Below are 14,144 nucleotides of genomic sequence, written 5' to 3'. Positions count from 1 at the left end.
GTTCCTCTTCCCAAAGGGGCCAAGCCATCTTATGGCCACTCAACTTTCTTTTCCAGGAACTTGTGTGATTCCTTTTGGCTTCACTTATTTTCATCTCCTTGGATGAGACACTGGGTGGCCTTCTCCGATCTAGCTCATTATCTGTTGTCAGTGCACCTTCCAGCCTTCCTTCCAGGCACGTTCTGTACACAAGCCCAGGACCCCGTCTCTTTTCTGATAACTTTTCTTTGTGTGGACCATGCTTGGTTCATGCTGTTTATCAGAATGCTTCTCACCACTGAATCAACCCGACAAACCCTTTCCCGGACTCTTGGCTGTCTGGTGCATAATTTTACTGTTTAAGAGAGCTCCGGCACTCTATGTATTCTTAATGCATTATTAAGTTCTGATATATTTTTATCTTTCTGTGCTCCCCAGGCCTATAAATGTTCCAGGGCATAAAATAGTCTCAACATTATCTCTTCCTCTGAGGTAAAATGGTATAATTAAACCACCTTTCTCAAATATCTTCTTTATTATTATTATTAATTATTACTTATTTTATTTGTTTACGTCCCAACTGTTTCCTCCCTCCCCGTTACCCCTCACAGAGTTCTCCTCCCAATCTTCTCCACTTTGCTTCTGAGAGGGTGCTCCTTTTGGGCATCCCCTTTTCCTGGGGCATCAAGTTTCTACAGTATTAAGTGTATTGTCTCCCGCTGAGGACAGACAAGGCAGTCCTCTGCTACATATGTGCCGGGGAATTCAGATCAGCCCATGTATGCTCTTTGGTTGATGACTTAGTCTCTGGGAGCTCACAAGGGTCCAGGTTAGTTGACACTGTTGGTCTTCCTATGGGGTTGCCGTCCCCTTCAGTTCCTTTAATCCTTCCCCTAACCCTTCCACAGGAGTTCCTGACCTCAGTTCAATGCTTGGCCATGAGTATCTGCATCTGTCTCAGACAGCTTTGTGTAAAGCCTCTCAGAGGACAGCCATAATAAGTTCTACTCTGCAAGCACAACATAGCATCAGTAATGATATCAGGGTTTGGTGCCCACCCATGGGATGGATCCCAAGTTGGGCAGGTCAATGTTTGGCCATTTATTCAACATCCTTAGTCATTAGGGAAATGTAAATTAAAACAACTCTGAGATTCCATATTATCCAATCAGAATGGCTAAGATCAAAAAGTCAAGCAACAGTGGATGCTGGCGAGGACATGGTACAAATTGGTACAACCACTCTGGAAGTCAATCTGACAGTTCCTCAGAAAAATTGGAAAAATAGTTCTACCTGAAGACCCAGCTATACCACTCCTGGGCACATATCCAAAAGATGCCCCACAATATCTCAAGGACTCATGTTCCACTATGCTTATAGCAGCCTTATTCGTAATAGCCAGAAACTGGAAGCAACCCAGATGTCTTTCAACCAAAGAATAAATACAAAAAGAAATGTGGTTTATTTATACAATAGAAGCTACTCAGCTATTAAAAACAATAACATCATGAATTTTGCAGGCAAATGGATGGAACTAGAAAATATCATCCTGAGTGAGGTAATGCAGGCTCAAAGGGACATGCACAGTATGTACTCACTGATACGTGGATATTAGCCAAAAAGTAAAGAATACCCAGGATATAACCCACAGACCCTAAGAAGTTAAACAAGAAGGAAAGCTCAAGTAAGGAAGTTTCTATCTCACTTAGAAGGGAGAACAAAATAATCATGAAGGCAGAGGGAGGGAACAGTATGGGAGAGGGGAGTGGGGGCAGGGGGGAAGGGAGGCAGGATCAAATATCTTCTTTAAAAAGGTAATTGATCAAAGTTTCTGAATTTAAGTTTGCCAATACTGGTGTGCAATAAAATGCTGCCCTTTGAGACCAGGCTTGTGGCAGTCACATACTTTGGGGTAATCTCCTTCTCTCAAGATGGCCTAAAGTTTATTGACTTGCTTGTAACCAACAGAATGCAGAGACAGGAAAATGATGTCCTTGACTTTAACTCTTTTAGGTAACACTTAGAAGCAATAATTGCGAAACATTTCAAACTCTTTTAGACTATAGGATTTCTCTGAAAGGGCAACATCTATATTATAGAAGAGAGGGTGATATTTAAAATGTGTGCGTGTCTCTGTATGCATATAGTCTCATAAGTCATACATTGCTCATGTCATATATCCATATATCCGTGGGGTTCCTGCCCCAGTGGTTGAGAATGTTCTTGTTCCTATCAGGGACAGTGTTGTATCTGACATGACTCAGTGAGTAAGTACATGCACTTATCTGGTAGTTTCAATGTTAGCATGTATGCCACTTCCTGCATTACAGGAGCCTGGATGCCCATCTATTTACCTTTACCTATTAAATTTAAACTTTCCTGTGTTTTGTGCTGCTGTTTTAAGGTGTTTTAGTCCATTTCATTGTGATGTATTTCCTTAAATAAAACTTATCAATATAAAGCAGGTCTATCTACTAACAAATTTCCCTAGTTTTTTTGTTGGTTTGCAAAAGAGTCTTTTCTTTTTTACTTTATCTGAATATCGTTATTTCATATTTTTCCTTATTTTTGTACTCTACAATACTATTAACTATTTTTAAAAAAACATCATTTTAAGTAATACCCAGGTTATATTAGATGCCATTATCATCCTGTTGGTGTTGCTATAACATAATACCCAAAGCTGGACACTTTATAAGCAAAAGAGGTATATGAAATGCCTTATTTTAAAGGTGGAAAGTCTGGGATCAGGATGGACCAGTGTATTGTCTCTGGGGGAGATTTCCATGACACTTGGCAGCAACAAGGCAGGGCTTGTTTCCTAAGGACACCACAGGAGCATGAGCAATTCAGGAGCTGGGTCTGCCTGGTCCTATTATGACAACATGATCTTCTAGGAACTGAACACCCCATGAGGGTAGACAATGGCTTTGGCTACCTAATTACCTTCCACTAGGCTCAGTTCCTTTAAGGTTCCACTTGGATACTGTCACACAGAGGCCGACAGTAGCTAACATGTTTAAGTTTCTGCCTTGTTTAAAGTGACATTGGACAAACTACGAGTGGCTATGAAATGCCTCTGGGAGTCAGTGGGACACATTGCTTCTTCTCTCCAGCCCCCCATCTCTACTATGCTCAGTGTGCCTGATGGCCTTTCTCTACTGACAATAGGTATGAAAATGGTCTGTTTTGTAAGCGTCTCCCTGTATTGTGTATCCCCCTTCCCTGGTTCTTCTGGCTCATACTGGAGTTTGGTATGTTTCTAGATTTGGGGCAGTTTTTGAGTGTGTGTTGTTTTTAGACAATTGCTTTCGCTGTTGCTGTTGATGGTGTTGTTTTTTCCTTCTGTGGCTAATGTGAAGTCAGCGGTTTTATTTTCCTTGTTCTGAGCCTGGTTGTCATCAGCTGTCCCTGGATAATGGCTTTTGATATGTCCCATTGTAATGCATTGGACCCTGTCCCTGGCTGAGCATTCAATGTACGAGGCTGATTCTGGGATTCTGGGCAAGAATGATTATCTCTGTCTTCATTTTCAGTGTTAAAAATCCTTGGCAGTTCATATTTCTCCACCATTGTCTTACAGGCTTCAGATTAATATGAAGCCACACAGAAACTCAAGGCAGGGTTAGCAAGACCTCCTTTCTGTTGATTTGAGAGAATTCTCTTAACTGTGCCAATAGACTTGAAAATTTTCATACTTGGGGGGAAACAGCCCTTGTATTACCTACCCTGTGTTTCAACCTACCTTCTCTGTGAATTTCACCTCTCTGTGACCCACCCTTCTTTATAACCTACCTTTCTCTATGACCTTCCTCTCTATGACCCACTCTCTCTATGACATATCTGTCTCTATGACCCTGCCTCTCTCTATGACCTTCCCCTCTCTATATCCTACATCACTCTATGACCTTCTTTTCTATATGATCTACTCCTCTCTATGACCTTCCTCTCTATGACCTACTCTCTCTATGACCCACCCCTCTATATAACCTACCTTTCTGTATGACATTGCCCTTTTTTATGTAACCATTCCTCTTTCTGACCTACCCCTCTCTGTACAGCTTTTTCTATGCTGTATATTACAAATAACTTTGAAGTTCTTTGAAAACATTTCCTACGTCTGTACTTAAAGAATGTTGTTAGTACAAATTGTGTTAAAGACCTTTCACAGAACTACTCTCTGTGGCCTTCCTATATAAATTATGCTGTTCAAAACAAGGTATTCACAAATTAACAAACTGGGCTGAATTTGTGTAGGCATATACATGTGTATGTCTTCATGGCATCCTTTAACTGCACAGCACCTGACAGAGATGCATGCGGTCATATATGTGGGTTGTATGCAGAAGAGACCCCAGGAATAAATAAATTCAGTTCAGAAACACCATTTGGGGATATTTTATGACACTTTCGGTCTTTTGGCATCTGTATGGAACCAGGAGAGTCTTACAAGAAACTTCATTCACTTTCTGAGCGCCTGTGCATACAAGTGAATGTGAACTATCACACATGTAGCATTTCTAGCAAAAAATAAATAAATAAATAAATAAATAAATAAAAATAAAAAAAAAAATACTGTTGTACCTGATTTTATCCTAAGTATCCCCCTTTCTGCCACACAGAGTTTACTCAAAGAAAAGCATCTGGGAACAACATGTTCAGTGTGTTAAAACAGATTTTTCATTTCACATGAGGATCTTTGCGCTGCTTACTGGCTGCTTGCACTGAGACAAGACATGTCTTGTCCTCCTCTGACCACGACCTCATGACTTTTAAAGTGTTCTTTATTCTAGTGTCTTTTTTTTATTTAAAGACAAAACAAAAACAAACCAACATACAAACAAACAAACAAGCAGGCAAGCAACCAAGCAAACAAGGATGGAGAGATGGCTCTGTGGTTAAGGATGTTTGCTGCTCTTGCAGAAGAGCTGCTTTCAGTTCCCAGCGCCCACACTGGACAGCTCTTCAGACCTATGACATATGATGGCCTCTCCTGGCCTCTGCAAGCAGTGCACTGATGTGCATATCACTCGTAACACACAGAGAATTAAAAATTTTTTTTTAAAAAGCCTTTAAAAACAAATCAGAACAAAGAACAACGGCAGAAGTAACTGTGTTCTGCGTAGAGTCTTCAGTGTTAGAAACCTGGAGATTTGGGAGGATTTCTCTCTATCAGAATTTTCTTTTTCTGTGCTTCATAAGTAACAAGTAATTGGCTAATTGCTCCAGTCTGGTTGGAGACTTTGCCCACAATTACAGTTTAGTTCCTGGTCTTTAGCTTGACTAGATAGGTATAAGGTATGTATAAATTATGGTCATCATACTGTATAATAAGATATCATGAGATATATTTGTGGTTGTCACCCTAATAGATGTATTCGCAGTTATCATTAGAAACACGCATGGAGTTTGCTGCTTTCCATGAATAAGCCAGACACGACACATAAGGCATTTGGGGCAACTTTTTAAGGCAGCTGTCATGATATTTCAGTGTTAAGTAGAAATAGCTCTGAGAAGTAAATTGTCTCTTGACATGGCACACTTCTCTGAGTAACTAATATTGGCGTTCCAGTGCCAGGATCAACAGTGCCCTTTATGCACGCAGTCAGGACAAGTGAAGGTGCAGACTGCACAGGCGTAATCACTCTCTGTCTTCTCAGGGCAGAAGGTGACAGCAGCTGCTGGCTCATGACAGTGAGCACCGAGGCAACACCGTGTGCAGGGGTCCCCAGCCCTAGGAGTTGCAGTAGCCCCTGGAGAGGAGAGATGGGCTTTATGGAAAACTACACGATGTCATTGAAAAGACAGAGGTCCCTGTTCTCAGTAGCCACAGACTATTTTCAGTAAGACAGGCATACACAACTGTGCCCAAAGATGAGATGGCACAAAGTGTTAAATATGTACATGCCATCACTGTGTCCTGACACTGGGTTCGCTCAGTGTAGTGTCATAAGGAATCTTGGTTACTCTCGGGATTTGTGGCTATATGAATATGCAACATAGAGTTTTCAAGATTCAAAGGGTGAGAAGGTTTTGGGATGATAGTTTTGGAGGATCCATCGGTGGGTGGTTTCTTAGAGGGAAGAAGTTGTGTTGGAGCCTGACAGAAGGGGGGAAAAGTGTCTGGGTTCACAGACAGGAATGTGTGCCACCGCTGCTGCCGCCACCGCCTCAGGGGCTCTCCGATGCAGCCAGCGGTCTGTTTGCCCGCTGGGGTGGGGTATGAATGCTGGTCTTGTTGCATGGAAAATGTCCTATTTGAGTCCAGAATAGCTCACACATCTCTCTTGTGTTTAGTAATAAATTGCCACTAACCATCAGGTAAAAGTTCATTTTGCAGCAATCCAGATGGTACATTTAACACTGTTTCTGGGGCTTCCTGTAACTCTCTAGCACATATAGTTAATGTAGACATATGTAAATTCCAGTGTCCCAGTGTACTTTAGTTCTTGGCTGTAGGGAGTCCCCTCCGCTTCCCTCAAGATAGTCTCTCTCTCCCTCCCTTCCTCCCTCCTTCCTCCCCCTCTCTTTTTCTTCTCCTTCCCCCCTCCCCATCTCCCTCTCTCCTCCCTCCCCCTGAATCTAGAAGTTACCACATACATTGTGGCTTTTGAAAAGTTATTTGAAAGCCATTGAACTGCTAAGGGCAGAGTGCATTTTGCATTGTTCTGGGGTCATTTCCCAAGTGTCAGAGTGGTTACATCCTTATTTAGTTTCTCTTTTCTTTTTTTATATTAGTCGAGAGAAGTGTGCCCCCACTTGTGCATGTTAGTGTCTGTGGGGGAGTGTGCTCACACCTGTGTATGTTAGTGTCTGTGGGGGAGTGTGCTCACACCTGTGTATGTTAGTGTCTGTGGGGGAGTGTGCACATACCCGTGTATGTTAGTGTCTGTAGGGGGAGTGTGCACACATCTGCATACATGCTTTTGAAAGCCAGAAGTCAACTTATTTCTCTGGAGCCATGCTCCTGGTTTTTGGAGATGGATCACTGATCTTGCTCTTGACAATTAGACTGACCTAGGTGGTGTGGAGGCCCATGGCTCCTGGTCTCTGCGATCTCAGTTCTGGAGTACACATCTGACTTTTTTATGTGGGTTTTAAGGGTTCGAACTCAGGTCCCTGTGTTTGCGTGGTAAGCACACTGCTGACTGAGCCATCTCCCATCCGCTTATGGAATGTTATAAGGAAAAGCTTGTACTTCCGTTTGTCCCTGTTGGAAAATGTCTCCGTGGATTCTGTTTACCACAGGCTTTGTCTTGGGAAATCGATGGGTGGTGATAGCCTCCCAGGTCTTAGCAAATTAAACATCACACACAGTATGTCATAGAATCAAGGGTGGGAAAAGATGCTAAGAATCAAATCAGAGAAGACATGGTTTGCGACACCCCAAATAAGCTTTGGTTTGGTGTAGAACTCAGAGAGCCTATTGTTGGCATAGAAGGAAATAGCTGCATTCACTACAGATCAATTAGTTGCTTTTCTGAAGTTTGTTTATTAAATGAATTCATCTCCATGAACCAATCAGGAGGCACATCGAGAAATCAAAAGCGCCACCACGTAAACTGCCTAGAGTCTGTTTATTTTGAATTTATGTTGCCTCTTTTCTCGAGAGATTGGAAGATGCTGAGCAGAAAATTTCAAATCCCTCAACAGTAGAATACAAGTTATAATATGTGAATCCCTGCTAGGACAGGTAATCATCTAATGCTTTTTAATGCGCCCAGATAAAAACAGATGCTCTTTCTTAACATGATACTTAAAATTCAGGGTTCTTTCTTACCTGGGTGCTGAGGAGTAGGTTCTCCAGAAACCTTGCTCACCTTAAGATTTTAGTTCCCTACTTTTTCTGGCACTTGAAGTTAGGGCTGAGCCATCACAGACCATACTGTAAATGATTAAATACTCCTTGGTGTTACTGTAGGAGTCAGTGTTGAACTAATCATTGAAATATAATTTGACTCTGAAGCCAAAGATGGGAGTTTATTGGAAGTAGGCTTGTCCAGAAAAACACCAACAACTTGATATCTGTGTCCTGTAATGACATCTCTGAATTTGGTGATTTCATTCTGCAAAGCAGAAACGAAACAACTCAGTTGTCCACAGCAGTGAGCTGCGGTGCTTCAAACGTAGCTGCTGCTGCATGCTCACACACAGCTCTGAAATACGCAAACCTTCACTGGAAGGGTAACAGCTTGACAGCTGGTCTTTGCTGCATCTTTAATAATTTTGAATTTCACTTCCCTGTCTTACCTATTGAAAAATCAAAGAAAGGGGTGAGAGGTCGAAAGCTCTTGTGCTCTTCCAGACGACTTGAGTTCAAATGCTAGCACTCATAAGCAGCTCCCAACCACCTGTAACTCAAGCGCAAGGGGGAATCTGATGCCCTCTTCTGGCCCCAAAAGGGACTGCACTCAGGTACATAACATACACAGACCCATACACCCACACCCAACTAAAATTTAAATAATCTTTTTTTAAATCAAGTACTTTTTATACTTAGTTAACATCCCAGACATTTAACGCTCTAAAATTAAACTTTAAAAGTGTTTTCAACTTCAGTAGAAACAAGGTAGAAATTCTAAATTTTGTTTCTCTCTCTCTCTCTCTCTCTCTCTCTCTCTCTCTCTCTCTCTCTCCCTGTCTGTCTCTGTCTGTCTGTCTGTCTCTGTCTCCTGAGTGCTAAGATTACAGAAGATTATAGGTGTGACTCTCCACTGCTTCTTTCCCTTATGATTCTATTGTTTTAGGAGTGAGGACCCTAGAGTCACCATTGAAGTTCAAGTTTACATCTTCTTGCTGCTGGAGCCTTTCACAGGTAGCAGAATCCATGTATCTCCATCATAATATTTTTCTGGTACTGAAAGCCAGTTTACATAAAATACTAAAAATTATCTGTACCACATAGAAGCCATACTGTTTACAGACAGTACTGTGACACTCCAGAACATTCAGTTAGGTCATGGCTGCAAGGTTAGTCCTGTGTTCTGTTAAATCTATGGAACAAAAAGCATTGAAATTAAAAATGTATTGGGACTTCATATACATTTTAATAGAATTAAAGCCAAAATTTTTTAGTTTTTTTTAAAGTTCTTTGAAATTTTACCTTTCAAAGCCTATTTCATGAGTCCTATCTTCATGAGAATTCCCTTTTCCTAGTGACATAAATTTCCTCTCCCTTAGTTTCTCTAAAGTTTGTGGTGAACACACACTCAGACTGTTTACATATGTACATGTGTGTATGTGGGAGGCTAGGATCCCCGTTTGAGGTTACAAAGCTATTTTATCTTTTCAGTCACAACTTTATCATAGTTTTCTCCTGTTTTGTGGTGGGTATGTGAGTTCATCTTACTAGGTAGTGAAATAGCAAGAACCGTACAAGCGTAAGTAAAATTAGAAAATGAAATCCATAGAGAAAGTGTGAATTCCTGTGGTTTCAGAGCAGCCACTCTGACTGTGGATGACTTCACTGAGAAGCAGAGCACCCCAGACTGGGCAGGTGTAGGCATGGAATTTAATGGGTGAGTTAACTGTAATAAAGCAATTTTATTTTTAATTAATAACATGTTTAAGAGAAAAACTTTAATTGCTGAATTTTTGATTGGAGATTTTCATTCCTTAAGAGTGGAAATAAGCTGTAATATTTGAAGAGAAAGTTGGTATCCCCAAAATGGGTTAATATGTACTGGGAGAGGACAGTCAATGTTATTCCATAGTTAACATACGCACATTTTCAATACCTGTCACCCAAAGTCCTATAAGGATGACAGTGAGAAGCAACCAGACAAGGAGGAGGAGGAAGAAGCCAGAGATAGGGAGGAGGGAGAAGCCAGCAATAGAGAGTAGGTAGAGGCTAGAGATAAGGAGGAGGGAGAAGCTAGAGAGAGAGAGGAGGGGGAAGCCAGATACAGGGAGGAGGGAGAAGCCAGAAATGTGGGATGCTGTCAGGGGACGCTCTCCATGTGGCTCCTGCCAAGTAGACAGTGTGAGGCACAGACCAGCAGCTGGTCACATGTACTTGTGCCCAGTCTGTTTCCTCGGGAGAAGGTTCTTGAAGGCCAGCCCCAGCTCCACACCTGCAGGCTCCCTGTCATTTCTGACGATGTTCTTGGCCCGAGTTGTAGCTTCCAAATGCAGGGAGGAAACCAAGGCCATTCTTAGATAGCACCAGAGATTTGAGTCTTATAGCTCTGGTCTGCTGCAGAGGACCAGGGTCATGACTTGAAGCAAACTCTAGCAGTAGCAATGTTTAAAGGAGAGTGTAGAACTTCGCCTGTGGTGACTGATTGATCTTCCCGTGGGGCTCTGTAGCAGGCAACGCCCATTTCCCGATGGTCTGACTTTCTGACTGTTGATGATGGAGGAAGAAGAGAATAGTTTGCTTCACTGAAAGAGAGGAAAAAGGCCTGGAGAACAGCAACATGGCAGGAGGTGAAGGCCCACACTGGTTGTTTAGACCCGAAGTGTAAATGTGGCCTGTACCGTATATCCTGCTGATAAGTCAGATGACTGAATATCAGCTACTATGAGATTCTTTTAACTGATTTACAGGTTGAAACTGTGGTGCTAATTTCAATTAAGAAACTGAGGGTGAAAACTAAAGAACCTAAACTGACTTAAACTCTTCTGAGTTAACAGTGAAAACCCTTTGCACTATTAGTTGCCTTTATGTGTATGGTAGTTACACATATAAAGAACAGAGTTCCAGAATACTGTCCATCATCATCACAGAGAGGCCAAGGCAGGAACTTGAAGTACCCAGTTACCCTCTTACTCAAGAGCAGAGATAGAATAAACACATGCATGCCTGTGGTCAGCAAGCTTTCTTATTTATACAAGCATGGACTCAAGCTGAGGGAATGGCATCGCCCACAGTGGGCTGGGTCTTCCCACAATTAATGTAATCAAGCCAAACCCCCAAAGGCATATTCATAGTCCCATATAATATAGACGGTCTTTCTTGGAGACTCTCTTTCAGGAGATCCTAGGTTGTCAAATTGACAAAAGTGACTACCATAGACAGTTTATGAAACCACATTCCTTCTAATTTAGAAGCTTAGATCCACGGCAGATTGACTTCTGTTTCAGTTGTTCCCCTGAAAAAATGTTCTAGTGTTTTCATTAATTAGTTTAGGATATGTTATTTCTTATATTTAACTTTTCCTTGGCTTTTTAAGAGTGGCTCAAATTCAAAGATGATACATATTAAAAGATACGTCATTTGTAAAAGGAGATTTTTAAATTTAATTCTCCGTTATAAAAACAGTCTATTTGACCCAGGTCCTGATTTGTACAGTCAAAAGTAGCATATCAGAATAACCAAATAAAACATAGTACGTAAACGCGTTAGTTGACTGAGATAATTATCCTGTACTAAACACAAGAGACAGAGAACAAGTTACATTTTCAGTTATTTTTCTCAGGCTGTGTGTACCATCCCTTCAGTCTTAAATTTGGGAATCCAAGTATTTTGGGCTGTCTACAATAAAACTTGCCTCATTCTGTGCTCAGTTTTCTGTTATAGCAAAAGTGTTGTGTGGATAAGTGTGGGGTAAGTAGAGGTAGGGTCGAGAGGAATGCTGACCAGAGAGGGGAGTGAGAATGGCAAGTTCTTTAGCCATGAGGAAAATCTTATTAGTAAGTAAAAAATAGCTGGTAACAAGAATTGGAATGACAACATATGTGTGTGGCTCTTATAAAGATATATATATATATATATATATGTATATATGTATATATGTATATATGTATATATGTATGTATACATATATATGCATAGATACATATACATACACACATATACATCATATACATCATATACATATACATCATATACATATACATCATATACATATAGATACACTGATAAATGTTCACATATAGTCATTATTACAGGCTGTGAAAAGCTTGTAAAATAATGAAGGTCAGGAATGTTTTAGGTTTTGGATTTCTGGATTATTGTCCTCTAATTTGGAATCTCTGGCTATCGCTAATGAGACACCTTAGGGTGTGGTTCTAGAAGAGTTTCTGTCAGCCTTGCTCTTGGGTGCACAGACGTCCACCCTCTGCAATATTGATGCAGGTCTTTACCTGCCCTAGTCTGTGAAGTCCGCTGTTGTTCTTACCCAGCACATTTATTTGGTGCAATTAGCACGTGACCTTAGCCATCAAGCATTCTCCTCTATGGTTTCTACGTTCTTCCCAGGCTGACAGTGAGTTCTCTGGTTAGAGGCAGTGGGTGGAATAACAACAGGCCCGTCTTAATGTCCATGCCTGTGTTCATGCCTTGACTTTCCTCAATGATGGACAGTGATCTGGAAATTTAAGTCGAAATAAACTCCTCCCCTGAGTATCTCTTGACCAGGGAACTTGTCATAGGAACAAAACAAAACAAAACAAAACAAAACAAAAACAACTTAAACCAGAACAAAGCCCTAGACGTCTGAGTCTGTTTACTGCAGAAGGCTCTGAGTGCTGCTGCTTCAGGCTTAGGTGTTTCCATTAGGGAGGTCAAGAGTGAAGAGGTATTTAATGCTGTGGCTCACTCCATGCTTGGATGGTTCGAGAGGTAGGACTAGGGCTTCCTAGATCTGAACGCCTACTCTGTGGTGTTCATGTTTGCTTCTGAGTTCCCTGGGTGGAATGTGCAAACCATAAGGCTTTCTTGACATGTTCCTGTGCTTCCCTGAAGAGTGATATTAGTGATGGGGCAGGAACAGGCAGACAGCTTTGTCCTGGTGTCACAGACAGAGTTTCGTCCTGGTGTTGTGTCCCTAGGATGCTATTTGAAGGATTTGTGAGTCCTGACAAGGCAGCTGTGAAGGGGGCCAAGGATAGATAGACTGGGAATGCCCTGGTCCGGCCTGGAAGAGCCCTCAGCACTGATCCTGTGGAAGTATTTATATGACAGTGAACAGATGGACAGGCATACATATTTGATCTAGTTCTGTGGGGTTTCTACGTCAGAATTCTGCTTAGCTTTATGAGTTTACAATTATAGATACATGTACTTCTGGCTCGTTTGCGGCAGCAATGTCTGGATCTTTTCTTGGCAGGTCTGGAGGCTGACAGGATAATGTTATGAATGGCGCTTTACTATTTAATGTAAGGAAACCAGAATAGAAACACCATTTTCTATTTTGTTGCTATTTCTTGCTGTGACAAGGTATGCCATAGAGTGACCAAAAGAGATAAACTAAATTTGGGGTTCTATGCCATTTGGAGGGAAGAATGGCTAAACTTTAAAGGAGGACCCAGATCTGAAAGTAAAGTAGGAAAACGGTACTCAGAAACAGGTGCGTGTTTGTCAGGTTGCCAGGGACATGGGATCCCAGGAAAGCCATTTTCAGTGTTGTTGTGAGTCTCAAGAGTCCACTCCCCATCACGGTATCATGTCTGCGTGCTTCTTTTCTCCCCCTTTACTTGTTCATATCCATTGTGTCTTAGTTTCTTCCGCAGAGCATCCGTGGTACACTGGCATCCGCAGAGCATCCGTGGTGCGCTGGCATCCATGAAGCATCCGTGGTGCACTTGCATCCGCGGAGCATCCGTGGTACGCTGGCATCCATCGGCTCACTGTGCATTTTTATTTGAGCTTCATGCTCGAGTTCCAGTTTGTAAGCTATTTCACACCTAAGCCGTCACCCAGGCTATCACGAATCTTGCTGTCCTGTGCCCCAAGTACTCATGTTGGTCTCTGGGAGGAAGCGGATTAGCTGTGCTTGGAGTACAAACAGCTTTTAGCACACCATCCTCTCTTTTCTGGGCTTCACTTTCTTCTAGGGCTTGGATTTCCTGGGGGCCCATCATGTGCCCCAGTCGGTGTCTTTTGGGTGGATATGGACGGTGACTATGCTTAGCTCTGTTTTAAAGTTGTCTTAATATTTGCTAGGCAGGCCGGGCATCATTATAAGGACGGGATCACGGCATGTCCACTCCCATTCCTCCCCAACACCCACTGAGGTATTTAGGCGCTGCAGCATGTGCTGATGTCTCAGTAGTGGTAACCTGTAAGGAAATCCTCAACACTCATCGGATTTGTTCTTTGTCAGGTTGCCTCTGGATTCTAAACGTTGTCTAGAAGCCATACCAAACATCTTCCAGAACTTCCCTGATGACATAGCTTTAGTAACTTGGGAAGCTTTGCTGCTGAACGTAGCCCCTCATAC

General features: G+C 42.0%; 1 protein-coding gene across 5 annotated transcripts in view; it reads left to right on the top strand.

The window, feature by feature from the left end:
- Sox5 (SRY-box transcription factor 5) overlaps positions 1 to 14,144 on the top strand; it is a 943,910-nt gene that overhangs the window by 254,844 nt on the left and 674,922 nt on the right. The gene's annotated exons all lie outside the window — the stretch shown is intronic.

The sequence above is a fragment of the Arvicanthis niloticus genome, chromosome 9, assembly GCF_011762505.2.
Source record: "Arvicanthis niloticus isolate mArvNil1 chromosome 9, mArvNil1.pat.X, whole genome shotgun sequence".
NCBI lineage: Eukaryota > Metazoa > Chordata > Mammalia > Rodentia > Muridae > Arvicanthis > Arvicanthis niloticus.
This window is presented reverse-complemented; position numbering and strand designations above follow the sequence as displayed.